Consider the following 18,873-nt stretch of genomic DNA (forward strand, 5'->3'; position numbering starts at 1 on the left):
AGGGTTAAAATGACTCTTTACAGGTGTCAACCCAAAATGAGTCAAAATGACTCTCTTCAAGGAGTCGTCCTGGGGTCAAGAAAACGACTCCTTTGAAGGAGTCAAAATGACTCTTTTGAATTAACAGTGCAGTGATGGGTTTCTGGCAGTGCAAGTTGGCAAATCATCAAGGGCGGCTGTGTCTTCGCTTCTGTGATAATACTTTATTGAAAGATATACATATAGACATATAATCAATCATACTTCTTTAATAAGCATTATAAACATGAACTAGATTTGTTGTAATCAGTGATATATAGGGATATCTCACTTTGGTGTTCGACCCATTTTGCTTGCCTCTGATATATAAACATTTTATATAGTTTTATACGATTAACTTTACCAAGTCGACTAAGTCGTCCCGACTGTTGGATGGAAATATTTAATGGCACGCTTGCGGAAACGTTATACTGGTTATATAGGTGAAAGGTGAAACCTGCATGTTTACGTCTGTAATAAAACATTTTCATGGTTTTATTTAAACGTTTTCACGGCTCTACCAAAACGTTTTCACGGTTTTACCAAAACGTTTTTACGGCCAAAGCAAAACGTTTTTACAGCTCTACCAAAATGTTTTCACGGATCGCTCAAAACGTTTTCACGGATCGATGAAAACGTTTTCACGTTTTGAACAAACCGTTTAAACGCCAAGCAATAAAATTTAAACGGGCGTTTAAAATTTTTAAACGGCAACCGTTTTTGATTTTCACGGATAGAAAACGGATAGCAAACGGTATTTCAGCCCGTTTTTTCAAACCGTTAATGTATGTTTTCCCGTGGAGGGTCACTTATATATTTCTAGTACGATTGCAATAAACTAAAGGTCATGCGCAAAGTTTCAGACAAGGTCATGCATGGTCTGTACTATTCATAACATAAGCGGCTGGGTTGTATTCGTTACAACGTGAGCTAATATGTCTTTTAGATGATGTCAAGTGAAGTAATTTTAAATTATGTCACATGAAAGCACACGAGAGGTTATAATTATATATTTGCAACACAGCTCAGATTACGCCTGGTTTTATTATACGAAGTGATTTGTTGTAAGATTTTTCATTGTCCGTAGCTTGCGCAAGGTGCAAGAAATTGATTGATTGACTGTACAGATGGTATCGTTCGACTGATGCGATAATGAAATCTACAGCTTTAAGCCTTTATACTTACATCAAATGTGGTAGTAACAACTGCCTAAAATAAACAATGTCAATGACACTTCTCGACGTCTCAACTTTCTTGGTGGTCATATTTCCATAACCATTGTGTAGAGGCGGCAGGGCTTCCACAAAATGTTTGCATATGGCTTTCCTCGCAGACGGGTGGGATTAGAGACAAATTAGCGGTATTAATACCGAGCCTACCACCCATGGTATTCGTCTTGTGCAATGAAAACTCATAAGCCCACCTTTTATCAGCACGGGTAATTCCCTATTCCCGAAGCATTTTTGCTCGGTATTTTGCATGTTGAACAGGTCATTCCTACTGATTCTAAGAGAGGGGCATGAGGGGGGCACCTGCAGTTAGTTTTCTGATATATTTTTATTCATTTTATATGAAACACAAATCTAATTAACAGCAGTTAATAAAGGTGAACAAGTTATCGTTCTTCATTATGTTCGAATATTACAAACTGATATATAGTTAGAAATTTCTATGAAGTTTCTATGTTTCCATGATTAATATTCCCCCTATTATATATAATGCCATCGCTTTGACAAGGCTAATGTACGTACTACCATTTATACTCATTATCTAGGCTTTGAAAATCAATTTTAGAAATTACATAAACATGAACATTTCAAAAATATTATCTGAACATGGTTTACAAATGATCTGAACATACGAAAAGAACTAGAAATATTGATCAAATAATCAACTCATAGTTTGCCAAAAAATAACACGGTTCCATCGGTCAGATGAATCAAATTCTTAAGGCCCCTTTAAACATGCAATTATTGCTGCGATTTTATGTGTGATTTTTGCCTTTTTGTAGGCCCGCATGTAAACGAGTGAATTAGTTACTATAATGTTCAAATAAGAGTTTTTGTATCTGCGCTAGCGCAGATATAATGTTATCGTGTTGTTAGCACTGAGCTATATAATAATTCCTGGAGGACCGGCTCCTAATGTTTTTTTCTCAAAAAGTGAAGCAAGAAACATGGCGGATTTTGGCCTCTTTGACGTCATTTTGACGTCACCTGGTCCCCTTTGTCCATGGTAATCACCACTGACCAGGCTCAATTCTGAGCCCGCTACAGTAGATTTCCCCCTGGTTTTTATGAATATTTTGTTTCTTCTGACTGCCGTGAAACCTTGTTGTTCTGTTTTCTTCGATATATTTTTTACCTAACCCGTAATAATTTTATCTAACCCTAATTTTAACGATGAACTATTTGAGATGACTTTCGCGAGCAAGGCTGCGTTTAATATTCGACAGAATGATTTTGTTTGATTTCTTAGCGTAAAGATTCATAGGCGGCCCAAAATTAGCGGCCGAAAAATTTTTCGGCAATTTGTCAATGTAATGTATAATATATAATTACATAAGGTAGGAAGCTCTTTTTTACCTTACGAAACTTACCACTTAGACTATGACAAAATACATCAATTAAATTGACCGAAACTAATGAAAAAATATAGTAAACTAATCTCTGATAATTTTCTTCGCTTTTTACATGCGAATTACGATTTAAAACTACTTTTAACATCACAAAATACGGGAATATTTTTATAGTTTTTGATCAAAAATATTTCGTACGATGCAGGATGACAGTGGTCCCTGTATTCGTCATTGTTTTGAAATATTTTATATGATCCTATTGGTTGAAAAAAGTTCGTTCAAATACCTTAAGTTTGTTTCTTTTTTCAACCAATAGGATCATGTAAATATTTCAAAACAATGACGAATACAGGGACCACTGTCATCCCGCATCGTACGAAATATTTTTGATCAAAAACTATAAAAATATTGCCGTATTTTGTCATGTTAAAAGTAGTTTTAAATCGTAATTCGCATGTAAGAAGCGAGGAAAATTATCAGAGATTAGTTTACTATTTTTTTATTAGTTTCGGTCAATTTAATTGATGTATTTTGTCATAGTCTAAGTGCATGGTAAGTTTCGTAACGTAAAAAAGAGCTTCATACCTTATGTAATTATATATTATGCATTACATTGACAAATTGCCGAAAAATTTTTCGGCCACCAATTTTGGGCCGCCTATGAAAGATTACATCATTATTTCAGATGATGCAATGATATAATCCACTTTACACCAGGACAACAAAATAATGTGATCAAACTAGTTGGTAATCAATGTGTAATAAAATGTTTTGAGGATGTACCAGCTGAAGCATTGTGGGATACGGGTGCCCAACTGACAAATATAAGCAGTGGGTTTTCCTCCCGGGTTGTTATTCAAGTGAGAAATTCAACTGGGGCCGGTTGTTCGAAAGGCGTTTCGCTTAAACGGTGGATAAGTCAAAATAGAAAACCAAATTATTTATTTAGTGAACAACTGAGCTGAAATATTTCGATGTAAATAGTTTAATTGTCAATGGAAGTACATATTAAATGCATAAGATTCAGATCCAGTCATTCCACCGTTATCCACCGTTATCCACCGTTTAAGTTTATCCACCGTTTAAGTTTACCGTTTAAGTTTACCGTTTAAGTTTATCCACCGTTTAAGCTAAACGCCTTTCGAACAACCGGCCCCTGACCATGATGAACAAGAAATTCTACCGAACATGACCTATGACAAAGGTGCGAGATATTCAACGTAAAAACAGGTGACTGTGTACTACTAATGAATTTTAAGCGCACGCGGTGGTCCGGGGAAATTATTAATGATTATGGACTGGGAAGAAGACATGCATGTTGTCGTAACTGCATGCCGAACAGTCCAGTATATGAAGTGAAACCAGAGGTAAAAGATTGAAGGAAACAGTTACTTCATCGGAACCTCTTATTGCCGTGCGATTTTCTCCCAATCACACCGGAAACACGAGTAAAACGAATGCCAGAAACTGCCCCCAAAGAAGAAGAATAGGGCAATCTAAAGTCCACATAAGAAAGAACAGTGCGAAAGTGATTAGTAATGACTCCGAGATTCTGATTCGCGTATTACAACCTGATCCGATGAATCTTGGTAATCCTAAAAACAACCATTACAAGGTAACGAAGGAGACAACCGAAGTGAACCTGGTGTGGTTAACCCAGAAGACGATACATTGGAAAACCATGCAGCAGTAGAGAATATTCAGGAGCCTAACCTGAACACGCAATTGAAAGAGCAACAAAATGAAGAACCGATACAACCAACTACCCACTCCCAACCTTTACTCCCGACACAACGAACCACGCGAGTATGCTACGCACTAAACCCCCTCACTTACAACCAACTTGGAAACCCAAAACCTTTTGTGTCTTCGATCAGTTACGGCACCTCCAAGCTTTTTCTCACTTCCCCATTCGGAGACTTGCCCACCACCAGCACCATCATTGCCTCCACCAGCACCATCATTGCCACTATCATTCCCTCCACCAGCATAATATACCCTATGTCCACTCCATTTCCTAATCCTTTCTACTCTCGAATAAGCTACCCGTGTCTTTGTTGTTTAACATTGGTTTACTACCATAGTTAAATTTAAATGTAGTTTACTATTTGGTTTTCTGAACTTTACAGCAATGAAGAAGAATTGATGAGCCGTTATTACGTGGAAAGGAAAATAGACAGTTGGAACCACGTGAAATAACAGATGAAAATGTTTTTTGCCTGGCCAGCAAACGGCAGATTCTACAAGTTTTACTTTGAAGGGCTCCGACAATATTTTTTAGTATGTAACTAAATCTATTTGGATTTGGTGACATTTTTAGTTTAATGTTAGAGAACACTCTTTTTAGAAGGGGAGTGTGTGGCGTAGCTAATTAAGATCGCCAATAGCTTAATTAGGATTGCTAGTATTGGGCACTTTTGATTCTGTATTTCATAATATATTCGACGTAAAGTGAATAAAACCACAAAAATCTAGATTTCATGTAATAGTTCGACGAGCAACAAAATCTGTGTGACTCAGTGCTGTGAGCTCACCGTGGATTTAATGATAAAATTCTTTACAGTTTACCCTACATTGAATCTGTGACTGTGAGTGTGGGTTAGCAACAGCGGTTAATCATTGAATTATGCAAGAATAGAGATTTTAATCTGACTTTAAATATGTACATGCTGCGTCTTTGGCTATTCAAATAAGAAGCAATAAAAAATATTTTCAAATCCTAAAATATTATACAGGGTGTATAATATTATACAGGGTGTATAAAAAAGTACCCCCTATTGAAATGAAGCTTCTGTTCGAATTTGAATGCCTGAATATACATGCAGGGTGCATAGAATAACGCAACTTTTAATAATTCTCAGAGGCCTACGATCGTCTGTTATTGCATAGAAGTGAACATATATGAATATTAAGTGTTGCAGTTTTTTATACACCCTGTATCATTTGCATTGATAAATAGACAAGGTAGGCATAGGTTGAGGCATTCAAATTGAGCATCTCTCTTTACATCTTAAGCACCCATGAGTTTAGCATAATAATAAGGCTTTCAAATTCGAACAAAAGCTTAATTTTAATACGGGGGTTCTTTTTTTATACACCCTGTGTTGGAAAAGTTAAGAAAATGTTGAAATTTTTGGTTTAAAATTCATTTCTTTTGTCCGCGCCAGATTAATTGTTTGATTTGTGTTAAATCAAACATGACCCGTTTTTAAAACGTTACACTAAACGCTAGTTACTCCGTAATTTGAATCGTCAACATGATAGGGTAAACTCAATTCAGTCTGTCGTAATTCAGGTTTTGCAGCTGTCAGTTTGTTCACTAATGGTTTCACTCGTTGTTTCAACTGTTGTTTCCACGCATCTTTCTGATCTTCTCCTTTTTTCGCCGCAACAATATTCATAATGTAACGAAAAGCACTGACGCTGAACGTTGTGAGCAACTGGACTGTTGGGGAAACATCGCTGGCTTGAAGAACTCGAACAAGAGTGAGAATAGGATAAGCGAAAAGAAAAATGAAGAAAATTTTTAACGCTTAGTAAAAAAGGCCCACATGATATGGCAGGAGGCATTCTCTAATGTCATCGTAAAGTTCCTCTGATACCACGCACACAATCTTGCGATTTTCATTGCTGCTTCTTTCGTTTGCATTGTTGCCTGTGTTATTGCAATTGTTCCCTGTATCTGTGTCACTCTTTTCTGTATTATTGCCACTGTCCCCTCTCTTTTTGCCACTTTTGTCAGTGCCATTCTTACTTTTTTCTTGGCCATTGTTTTCTTTGTTGTTGTCATTCTTACATGTCTATCGCTTTCTCTGTTATTTCCATTGTAATTTTTGAGGTTGTCATTGTTACCTCCCTTTTCACTATGCTCGTCGCATTGGTTCTCGTTGTAATCCTTGTTGCAATCATAGATTAGCCTCATCAAGACGACATATCGTTGTTCAACAGATGACCAAAACATCCAGGAGTAGAATGTCAGAATTGATATGTAAACAATGTAAGGGAAAAAGAACACAATATTGAGAATTATGCTTGAGAGCAGCGGAATTAAAACATCAGGTATAGAAAGAACACAAATTTCCAATAAATACGAAGTAAAAAGAGTGCACAGGCAATAAATTGAAAACCATTTATTCGCCCTGATATTGAACATGCTAGTTAAAAGAAAAAAAAGAGGATTGAAAATCAATATCACCATCGACATAATCTGCAATAGAATAACCAACGGAATGTAGACTAAGCATAATAAGCCAGTTATTCCATATGTCACAACTTTAAGAGATAAAGAAACTTCTGATGCGGAGCAAACAGACTCATTAAAGAAAGTATTCATTGATTTTTTCCAGCATTTGATGTTGAAGGGCAAGGTGAATACAGAGATGGCTGTTGTTGAAGCACTTTCTTCGCAGGACAAATAGACGTCATTAATGTCATATTTAAGATGGTGAAAGAATTCTAAAAAACTTGCTAGCTAGAGGGTCAGTTTTGTCAGAGAAATCATTAGCATTAAGGAAGAACAATGGAAGAACAAGGAAGAACAATGCCCAAAGCGAAAAAGAAAGTACAAATTTGTACTTTCTTTTTCGCTTTGGGCATTGTAAAGGGAACTGAATCAAACCAGTTTAGTTGCCAGAAAGTGAATAAAAGCACGGCTACAAAAAGTCTGTCCACATCCAGTTTAATTCCTTTGTAGTAGAGTTGGGATCGTTTCGGGCAAATTGGAGATCAAGTTCTACAATATGAATATTTTTTTTCGCCCTAGTTGCAGCAGAAACGACAAATCTGTTTCGTTGACGATCAAAATACAGTTCTTCTTCGTTTGACTTGAAACGGCTGATTCAGTAGAGAAAATGTCATTTTGCAATCGATTGGTAAAATGTTGTCCATGACTATTTGCTGTTACCCAGGCAGGATAAAATATCAAGGACAACGAAGACGTTTGTTTCACTCACAGTGACGAATCTCGTAGCCGTAGCGGAAGCTGTAGTCAAATCTAAAGCTCTCTATTGAAAAAAAAAGGGGACAGTGAAAGAAAGCTTAATACCGCGTCCCCCACGTTGAGTCTTGTATTCCTATTCCGCAAATGCGGGTTATAACATATTCTTAGAGAATTAATTTTGCTTAGTGTTTAAGTCTTTCCCACTGATTTTAGAAATTTGGCTATACCGGGTAGTAGTATTATTAAATATGCTTACGCCCGAGCCTAGGCGACTTTGCGTCTGCTGCTTTAGTCGCCAGCGGTAAGTGTTTAGCGTTTGAAAAATACGCTTAATTACGCTTATACGACACCGCAGAAATTGGTGCTTATAATATGAAGTTTCAACCCGAAAATCTAATCACGGATGCACAATTGCGGATTTCCGTATCGCTATCTAAGAGCGTACGATTATGCATTCGCTTACGGCTCACCAGACACATCTGTGAAATAGCCATTTTGAGGCTTAAATTATAAAATTATAAGTTCTTTAATTCAGACGATTTGCTTTTACCATGTGCAAGCTTCACATCGTCTTTGCAACTTATTTTTTTTTGTTGAGCATTTTTAAATCTTTTTGCTCATAAAATTTGAACTATAGTATTATAGCAATACTAACAGACTGCATCGTAGAATGGAGTAGTTATGGAGTATAAGGCAATCACCTGGCAAAAAGCCATTAATTTTATAAATCAATCACAAAATCATTATCAACGCTTCGACTTAAATATCTTCATTATACGTAAACTAAATATAAAAAGTTTTTAGTTTTATACACCTATACCAGGATTAAAATTAGCATAAAGAGTTATTCATCCTTCTCAATGTTCAAACCAGAGGGGTACATTGTCTTAAGGCTATATATTAATGTCGAAACGTTGATAATGATTTTATGATTGACTTATTTATATATATATATAGTATTGCTTACCAAAAATCGTCTAATACAGTCTATTTCATCCGTGTATAGGAGGAACCTTCAGGTGGTAGACAAATAACGAAAAGATGTCGTTTACGTCGTTTTGGGTAAAACGTGGGTGGGTAATTGGGCGTTTAAACTATTAATGCATCACCTAAGATTTTTTTTCGTATGTCGTTATCGGCGTGAAACATTCTTTTGTGATCACATGTGGAGACTAAAAAAAAGGCCTTAACCGATGCTAATCACCTCACCAGCAGGAAACGACTTTTATTTCCACTAAAGAGTAACTTCAGCCTCCCCAGTTCTCGTATACAATTCAGTTATGTATGTTCTCATATGTCACCGACAGTTGGCAACGTATTGTGTTAATTTTTTTTTCAATTACGATCACCCACAATAGCCATCGCCGACCGTCGGTGACATATGGGGATCAGATTTTACGAGCTCTAAGACTGGGACGTAGATAAATACGGTCACATACACATTTTAAATACTAGTATATTTCGCGCCATTACAGACTTGCGACGACGAAAAATAAAAAAAACAAAAACAAAACAAAACCGGGGCGAATTTTCAACTCCGTCGCTGACGCCGGAGTAATGATGAAATTTTCATTTTCCTATGCGTGGTAATTACCGCGGGAAGGTGGGAAGCACAGGGGTCGTTGACCGTGGCGCGAAAATGAAATTTATAGAATTTATAGAGTGAATATTGTTCACTTAATGTACGCTACCGCGATGGGAAACAAAACTTACTGTCTCCTGAAGGAGCGTACATTAAGTGCTTTGATATACATGGTGTATCAGAAAAAAGTTTACACTTGGAGAATGGTATAGGGGCATCGTTAGGGAAATCCTTTGGTATGTGCAGGTAGCTTAAACCCTTCAAACACCTCCGGTATAGAAAGTTTGTAAAAAACTGTGTTTTTGCAAGTTTAAAAAACTTGTATTTAGCGGACACTTTAAAAACGGTGTGCGCACAAAAATAGGTAACTAAAAATGCAGTTTAACTTGACAGGCCTAAAATATAGAATATGTTTTTTAAGTTATTTAAGTTTCACAAAGCGGAAGCGAGGGCGCGAAGGTAAAAGATTGGGTATTTTTGCGTTTTAACTTTTAAATCTGATTTCCTGGCGAATCATAGCTCATGAATTCCAGTTGTTACTGATTTGTATACGTTATAAAATCAACAACGACAACGAATTTAGACGTTAGTGCACAAACTAAATTTCTGTTGATCTCAAACACTGCTCTTGTTTAGTATTTTTTTGTCACTTGCTATGAAGATCAGAACTAAACTCTGCTTCGAACTAAACTAACGGAACAGGAGTCTTCAAATTTCAACATTCTAGGACTAATATTAACTTTGTTTGTGATACACTGATATTGGCTACGCACCTCGTCGATATAAGCTCATATAAACCATGTATAATTATATTCTTTTAACTGAGGTCAGGCTTATATGCGGTGTAATGTATTTGCACTTTATATTTGTAATTTATATATCTTTCTCCATGTAATTCAGTTTTGAACTGCAAAGTGGTTTCCAATAAACTATTCTCATATGTATAAACAGCTCTCATATATAAACAGCTCTTGTACAAGCCTTTTATCTATATGTATATAACTTAGTGAGCGTTCATGCAGCCCATTTTGCTACCCTTAGTGATTGGCTGAATGCTTTTACACCAGCCCCGACAGGGAAGGTCCTTTTTGAGCGAAAATAATCATTAGCAAATACTGTAACCGTCTTTAAAAGAAAGTAAAGATATCCACTTATGATATATAAAGATATTAAAAAACGTTATTTCGACACAGAAAGTTAGTAACACGACAGTTAATATGGAATATAAATTGTTTGGAGACCACATAAAACTACAATACAGCTAATTAACCATGTTGAGGTAAATTTATGCCAAAAATTGTTCCTTTCTCATCTCATGTCTTTTGTATTTTACACAGATAACATATTTTTCAAGGCAAGGATGAGGAGCTTAAAGCAGCAAGGCGAATGCCATTGGAAAGTTTGGCTAAAATACAATGGACACGTGACGAGAAACGAACCATTTTTTGCATAAACCTGGAAATACACATTGTTAATGAGTTGAATTGTACTACAACGAGACATGCAAACACAACATTAACCATTTGAACGCGTCACAACAATAGGCTTCCAATTCATTCAAATAGAATGCAGAATTGGTTGTAAAGTTGTAGATAGCTATCCAGTCTTGAAGTTTTTTAGGCTGTTGCTGAAATTCTTTCACTAGAACATTTTTTGAAGAAGCATTCCCGCGTCACTGGACTCTATCGTGGAAATGGCGACTGGCTTCACCATATTGAGAAGTTTCGATGCTGCCAAATGTTTTCCATCTAACAAGGTCCTGGCGCAGTCGGATCTCCACTTCTAGCGGGACAGTTCCTTTTGCGGAAGAGTTCCTTGTTTGGTTCACTCCTGCGCAGCAAAGTTGCACAAAAATATCAAACAACTACGGTTATTTGTTACGCACACAGTGTCGGGAGGGGAAGAGTCAACATTAGAAGTACATTAGGGTTTAAAACTCTACCGCCACCGTACGTCCGGCCCAGCTTTTACAGCGATATTCTTCTTTTGACAGATATGATCGGGAAGTTACGGATATTCAAGATATACAATATTAAGGATATATAAATATTACGAATGAGATTTCCCATTGTATTAAGATCAATCCACACGGGCGATTTACTTTTAAAAAAAGAAAACTGGCGCAACGGAAATTTAAGCCAGATGACCTCACTTGGCCTAAAAAAGTGACCTCACTTGGCCACAGCTTTGAAAACTACCCCCGTTCTCACATGATCCAAGTTACATCCCTGGTTAACTATATAAGGCTTTGAAATGTTTTAAGCTAGTGGTATGTGTCTATAGTATAGTTGTTTCATTCTGTGTTTGCTGTATGAGGATGCAGTTTATTTATATATGATCTTGACACGTCGTTTTCCTATAAATTATAGTCGGCTATGAAAGGCTTTTACACCATCGCGTTAACTTCAAAAAATATTTTTGAAAGCGTAAATCACAAGTGTGTTTTGTGATTAGAAAATTTGTTTGTGGATAGATATCAAAGACAATCTGCTGATCTGGGATCATGACGTCATAAAGCGTCTCGAAAAAACTGAGTTATCATGCGCCTGGTGGTATTTGCCCCTATTCTTCTAACTAATACAGGGTGTCCCAAAAAAAAAGCAACCACTTAAATATGCAGAACATTAATACAGCTCTAAAGCGCAATAGATACGCGCCTCTGGGAATTGAAAATGGCTCTTAATCCTTCATTTACAATGCTAAAAGTCATTTTAGCTGAACTATGGTGCAAACCCGAACAATATTAATGTTCTTGCATATTTAAGTGGTTGCGTTTTTTTTGGGACACCCTGTAGTATAAAGGGCGAAAATTTTAAGTTTTAAATTACAGTTTGAAAAAATTAAACGTGTTTTCGCATAAATAATTATAGCAAAATTATTTGATATTTTCGAATGTCGAAGTCATATGCAATGAAGGAAATGATAATTCTGTTTTGTCGAAGATTTGACTTCTCATTGGTTGATTTTTTTACCCAGATCAGCTGCAAAGCTCAACTAAATGCTGTACTTCTGCATAATGCTGGTGCAAAATTATCTCGTTAACCTCATAGGATGACCAGGACTATGAACTTAAAAGCAAAACTGTAGGCACATTTTGAACCCAAGGTCAGTGTAACTTTCGAAACATATATAATTTTTGGCAATTGGCGCAGGAAATGGTGGCTCACACAGACAAATTGACAAATTTATCACGCGCCTACGTGAAGCCGCTGACCGTTTTGATTTTCATGATAAGAACCGATAAATAAAGGATCAAATAGTTCAGAAATGTTTTTCGGAACGTTTGCAAAGGAAAGCTCTCAGGGAGGGTCTTATTACCAATCTATTGAATGCGGCAAGGGCTATGGGTGTTCTATACGCCCATGTACACAATATGAAAGTTTTTATTTGGCGCCAAAAGACGCACTAACCATAAAATACATACATTATATTACAAGACGACTATAACACATAGACGACGAAGATGTGTTCAGAATAACATAACTTCTCCACACCAAAGAAAGTTTACTAAACGTTAGTATTTAGTAATTCTTGTTCAGCGATATCTTGCAGATCTCGATGTATTCTGAGGTGTAGTCAGTGATGATAACATAGTGACAGTAGCGTAGCCAGCCTGTTGATTTGTCCCGCTATGCTAATATTTTGGTGTTCATTGCATGTGAAAACACTACACTTCTAAAGACATGAATAACTATAATGACTCAAAATTTACATAGCGGGAAAAAATCGTCAGGCTGGCTACGCCACTGCATAGTGATGTCTGTGCAGAATAAACACGTCTGATGCTACTTTCGTCCAGGGTTCTTTGGGTACATAGTGTTGAATGAGTGCCTTTATTTTGCTGATTGCGTCAGGCATTGCGAGCAGCGGGAGACCATGTCGTGGATTCGGATTTATGCCTGGCTAATATATAGGTTGTTGAGCACAGATTTGGCATCTGGCACTTTCGTTGTGACCCTGGTGGATTATTTCTTTTTTGTAGGACGTAATGAGGCAGGTATGATGATGCGTTAGCCTTTTAGGAGAAATCTTTGGTGATCTTCTTCTTACCTCTGGTGGAATTTGCTGTTGTTGCTGCGGGCAACCGGTTAATGTGAACTGTGGAGAACAGGATCACGGGCTGTCTTAGTCTGAAGTTGTGCAAGACCTGGTGCAGTGGTGCGCTTCCAGGATCGTATTCGAGATCGAAAGGGGGGGGGTGCACTGTTTGATGGACTTGTGGAAAATGGAATTGAGTGGCTCCATAGAGATACTCGTGCATCCCTGCTTAACATTAAACCACGATGTCTAAACGTGTTCCTAAGGTCTCTTTAAGCAACCTCACACCTTCTTCGGTGATCTTATTTCTCCCAATATTCAAACGACGAAGACAACAACTTCGAAGTCCAAGAGTGCTCGCAAGTAATGGTAAATGTTTATCCTTGAATCCATTGTAACTTACATCCAAATGAGTGAGCTTACATCGGTCATCTCCGAGAGCTTTGCACAAGATCGGAATGCATTCGTCTGTTAAAGAACAACCGGAAATCGTCAGCCGGGTAAGATGACATGTTCTTGTCTGAAGAACATCGCACAATTCACGCACACTTTCATCACCTAAATCGTTGAATCCAAGGTTCAATACTTCTAGCGTGCAATGTTCTTCATCAAGAGCGCGGATCAACGTGGACATACAGTTCCTCGTTAAAAAACAGCCGGAAAGATGCAACTCTGTCAGATTACATGTTTCCTTTCCAATAACATTGCACAAGATGTCTAAACCTTCATCCTTAATATCATTGCTACTAAGGTTTAATGTTTTTAATCCACAATGTTCTTCATCAAGAGCGCAGCACAACGTAGACATGCATTTTTCAGTTAGAGAACAGCTGGAAAGAGTCAACTCAGTTAGGTTGCATATTTCATTTCCAAGAACATTGCACAAGGCAAATAAACCTTCATTTTTTATATCATTGCTACTGAGGTTCAAGGTTCTTAGTCCACAATGTTCATTTCTTAGAAATTTCACGAGCCAAGGTACGCTCTCGCTAGTCAGAGAACAGGAGCCAAGATTTAAGGTTTCAAGATTCAACCGCCTTTCTTGCATTGAAATAGATAGAATACGAACACCTTCATCGTGAATAGGATTGTAGCTAAGGTCAAGATCTGTCAACTGATTATAAATCTGATTATCTAAAACACCAGCCATACCAGCAGCAGTAATAGTGTTTCGTCCAAGATTCAACGTAGTGAGTTTGGAATACCCATGATTCGAATTCACCAGACATCCAGATTTCAATAATGCACCAAGACGCTCTAGACCCAAGTCACCAAGATGACAACCAACAATGTTGAGTGATTTCATGCATCTTCCTTGGAGTAATTTCAACAATTCCAAGGAACAATCCAAACTGGATAAATACTTCACATCTAAACTATTTAAAATCTTCATATGCTTGCAAAGAAACACAACTGCCGTTATATCGCTTGGAGAAAGCAATGATGCTTTATGGTAGGGACATGAGATCTCAGTCACATCTTTTAAAATAGAGGTCGCAACAATTTCTCTGGCAATATTTTCATTCTGTGTTTCTCTTAAACATTTCATCACAAATATTTGATGAAGATCGAGTAAACAAACCGTTTCTTCATTACTAATTCCGCAACTAAAATGTTCTTTAAACATCAACACGCAGCTTCTGTATTCATGAGATGTCTCCATTTTCTCTCGCAACAATCCAGCAAGAAACTGAAGCACCAGATGCCATTCGCCATGTTTGATATGTGAAGATATGAATTCTTTCACTTGTTCGGGTGTTTTTGTTTCCACAATATGCTTCGCCGCGAGAAATTCTTGGAAAGTTAAATGAATAAAGCAAACTTGTTCTTGAATTTGAAAACTTGGCTTAGGTAACGAGTTTAACAATCCTGATCCCTTTATTTTCTCGTCAACATTGAAAATCAGTTTTTCTTTTTCCATGCCGTTAAAAGCCAACTCTCGCAGTATTTTTAGAACTTCTTCTTTGTTTTCATTTCGGTCATGATACTTATTGAAGTAGACTAAGGCCAACTCGTACAGTTTAGTCAAAGTAGTTGGTAGAGAACCAATATCACCATCTGAATCAATAAGACATTCAAACAGAGCAACGCAAACAATAAAACAATTCACTGGAATGTAGCATAAATTCTTTACTTCAGATGATGATTTGATATGACTCAGCATTGTTGCTTCTAGATCACACCTGTTATGATTAGCACAGAACTGTTTTACATACTGCTGTATTTTATCAGATGTGAAGCCGATGATCTCAACAGTTCTTCCAAAATGAAGTTTGCACAAAACATCATTTACAATTGGCCTGCTGGTCACCAAAACTGTTGCTCCTGGTAACATTTCGCCCGACAAGATTTTGACAAAAAGAGACATTGCTGACATTTGGCAAGAAACATCATTGCTAGAATACTTCTTCGACTGAGCTAGGACATACTGAATGTTTTTTACATCGGCGCCAAATTCATCCAAGCCATCAAAAATGAAAATAGCATTTTGTGGATTTTTCCAAATTTTTTCAAAAACACCTTCAAACTCATCTTCATTTAGTTCGGTTCCAAACTGTAGAAATTTTTAATTGTTATGTCTTTCATCTCACGGAAATTGAATTCTCGGAATTTAAAGTAGAAAGCGACCCTATTGTGATAAATTTTATCATCATCTTTTGCCCAATCGTACATAATTTTCCTGGTCAAAACAGTTTTTCCGATCCCAGGACGTCCAATCACCAAGATGGTGGAAGGGACGTTATAGTTAGTATCTTTGTTTGCATAAAACAGATCTTTAATCTGTTTCAGATGTATCGACTTTTCAGGAACTTTCATATAAACATCATAGATTTCATGCCTAGCCATATCTTTTGAAAATTTAAGTGGTGCTTGCCCCGAGTGGATAACAACATCGATAAACATCATATCTAAGCTTGTATTATTTGAACCGTAATTTATGTCTGGCGTAAGAAAAAACTTCATGACCTTTTGCTTGTAAATGTCACAACTGTTGGGTACGTATCGCTTTCGAAGAAAATGTTCATTAATAAATCGCAAATCACATGACCATGTAGAAGATTGAGGGGTGAGACGGAAAAATCGCTTCTTCAGTAGATAAACAATTTCTGCTAATGCAATTACAGCAAAAATGCCATTACAAACAGACACAATTGTCAACCAAAACTGTTTATCCTTGGCAGCCGAGTTCGTACATTTTACACTAGATAGGTTGGCACTTCCATTATTTGCTGGAGTGATGTTGGGACCGACTGATCTCAATTCGGGATAAACACAACTGAATTGAGAATTATAACCATTCGGATATAATACAGTATGCTGAAGGATTGTGAATACGATGCAGAGCATTGAACGAGCCACAAGGTGGAATAAATAGAAATTGAAAACATAAAAGGTTTTTCTACCTTGTTCAATGTTCCCTTTCTTGGCGACTGTTTGAGATTCGTCACTTCTAATTGAGAGTACTGCATCTTCGATACGATTGCCAACAGCGAGCGAATAAACGACACTCAAAACAACAACAGAACCATAACTCAACAGAACGAAGGCAGAGAATTTCACGGGAGAGTTGTACTCGTTATCGTATAGTGAAAAACACGTTTTCTCGACATAACTTTTGTGAGTTGCATATCTTGTGTCAACAGCACAATTGAACCTTTCCATCTCGCTAAGTCTGAGAGACGTTGTAATTGCAGTAAATATCACTCCACAGTGAAAATGGATGACCACACATATGTAGGATAAGATGCTAAATCTCTTGGATATTATATATTCTTTAACACCATCCATAATTTTTTATAGAAAGATATAATATGCTATGTGATATACAGCTTGAGATTTGCTTCGCGTAAATAGTTGACTGTTGACATGCGAAAGACGTATGCGACGGTGTATTCAGTTAATATGTAAATATCGAAAACAAAAGTTCTTTATTGTGATTGGTTAGATGTATAATAATTGCAAATGAGACGTATGCATGCATGCTGGTTCTCGTCAAAAATAATTAGAACTAGTTGTGTACAATGTCCGTGTCTTTTAGATCTGCCGAGTTCTTTATATTTTATGTTCGCATGTTATCACGGTTATGTTATGTTGTCGCTATCTCTGCACGTGATTGTTGGCAAAGAATCCCATACCCACCGAATCTGTGTCTGTCAGAAAACAATCATAACATGCACACAAAGACATGCAGTTAAATTTTAATTAAACACAATATGTAGATCAAAACTCGTATAGAAAAGAAATATTATTCTTGACAGATACTTCTGTCGTTAAAAGCAATGAATTCAAATGAATGTTTTCTTAGTTAGAATTTCTCGTTGGACCGCTGCTAGACTAACACGTACTAACGGGTACGTTGTCTTGCTCTATTATAATAAGCAATGACATGCAGGTACCACATCTGCACATCATTGTTAGGCGTTCTAACTTAAAAGAACAATACTCAATAATATTTAAATGGAAAGTTTTGCAAGCAAATACTAAAACTGAAACTACAATGTCGTGCTCAATTTCTGTATATTTCTGTATAAGTTTCTCAAATACCTATATTATAGCTTGCGTTCAAGTACTATGCCAAACAGAACTGCAAAACTAATCATGAACAAGACGCCGGCTTAGGCGTACACTCATGCCCTAGGGATTGTGTTCTAGGGATTTGATAGCATTACTTGACTGTCTTGAGGGACACAATCATGGCGTGTTGTTGGAACCTATAGCGTAAGTTAAGGCTTTGTGGTTACCCTGGGCCTGGGAGGACTTACACGACAAAAATGTATCACACAAGTATAAAATAATACATTTACATTATTATCACAATTCACAAATGCCGATTATAGGTAGCCTAAAAATCAACACGGCGTGACATATGACTGTGTCAATGCTTCTATATTGAAGTCCTGCATGCAGACTGCAGTGCCGGTTTTAGTTCCGACGAAAAAAAACTGGTTGTAATAGTATTGATTCATATTGTTCGTAATGTCAGTCGACGGTTCAAACATTTAGGTATTTTAAATAAGTATAATTTATAAGCATTTGTACGTCTATAACACCGCGAAAACATCGATCATCATATATCTTGCTTTCATATTGGAATTTAAAAATATATACATCGCACCAATCAATATGCATGTAAATGTTGCACCGTAGTAATGTCTTCTCTTTATATATATATATTTGCCGTATTGTTTGTAAAATGTGGCTTGTATTGTCGGATAATTACATTTCGTCAACATTACTGGGTCAAGTACGCAATGCATTCTGGGTCATCGAGGTCCAAAACGCGACCGACACACGACGAAACCTAGACTCGTGCTCTCCTAGAGCACGAGTAATAACTAATTTTCGGTAATGACTCTGCAACCGGCGTTTTCCGGCGGTTTCCGAATCTGAATATTGCAAGTCAGTATAATATCGTCCCGGGCGGACATATATGCAGTATTTATGTGGCAGAAAATATCCTGTTTAAAGCAGGATCCGTTCCGTTCGTTTTCCGGCTGTTTCCGAATCTGAATATTGCAATTCAGCATAATATCGTCCCGCTGACCCGGTCAGACCACAATTAATAAAATTTATAATACTGCTAGTCACTGTATATGAGCTATTCCGCAATCTGATGGTGGAGCTACTCACCGTATATCAGCTCATTCACGGTGGGTAGCAAAACCACGGCAGAATGGCAGAAGTTCTATTAAAGACTAGTTAACTTTTAACTATAGT

General features: G+C 37.0%; 1 pseudogene; it reads right to left on the reverse strand.

Annotated features, from left to right (window-relative positions):
- Positions 1 to 12,823: 12,823 nt before the first annotated feature.
- On the reverse strand, positions 12,824 to 17,002 carry LOC114540876 (annotated as a pseudogene).
- Positions 17,003 to 18,873: the final 1,871 nt, after the last annotated feature.

Source organism: Dendronephthya gigantea, unplaced genomic scaffold (genome assembly GCF_004324835.1).
Source record: "Dendronephthya gigantea isolate DGI-Jeju-01 unplaced genomic scaffold, DenGig_1.0 000252F, whole genome shotgun sequence".
In the NCBI taxonomy this organism is placed as follows: Eukaryota; Metazoa; Cnidaria; class Anthozoa; order Malacalcyonacea; family Nephtheidae; genus Dendronephthya; species Dendronephthya gigantea.